This window comes from Triticum dicoccoides, chromosome 7A, assembly GCF_002162155.2.
Source record: "Triticum dicoccoides isolate Atlit2015 ecotype Zavitan chromosome 7A, WEW_v2.0, whole genome shotgun sequence".
Lineage (NCBI taxonomy): Eukaryota > Viridiplantae > Streptophyta > Magnoliopsida > Poales > Poaceae > Triticum > Triticum dicoccoides.
This window is the reverse complement of record NC_041392.1, coordinates 7,260,311-7,260,881: the sequence shown is the minus strand read 5'-3', so window position 1 is coordinate 7,260,881 and position 571 is coordinate 7,260,311.

Here is a 571-nt window from a genome sequence, read left to right as displayed (position 1 = left end):
CAGTGGCATGTGTTCTAGCATATGTATGTAACTTAAGTGAATAATATAGAGCGCATCAGCAGTAAAAAAAAAACAGAGTGAAAATTGTGAATTGTCTCCTGATCCAGTGCCTATGCATAACATGCAGCCAATTTTTGTAGGCCCTACTATATGAATTACTGAAGGTAGACCACCTCCAGTGGAAAAGAAAATAGTAGAACTTTCACTTATATTAGACACTCAAAAACAATAGTTATTGTTCCGGGAAACATAGACTGGTTGGGACATGTCTTGTACAATATAACCTTCAGGTTCAAAACTGAAATGGTGTGCAATAGTATGATTCTCTGCCACCCGGATAAATGTATAATAGACCTTCCATAATAACCATGAATACAATTAGAAAATGCATGCAGGGATCAAATATGCAAGTCAGTCTTGTTTTTGCTATATATATGCATATTAATGTGTGAATATACAGAGTCTCTTGTTTGGCCTGTGCTATCGCCCAACGGCCGTCGGCGCGACGCAATGCATAGTTTTTTTTGTGTGTGTGGAATGCACAGGGCGTGGCAATATTTGTACATACCGC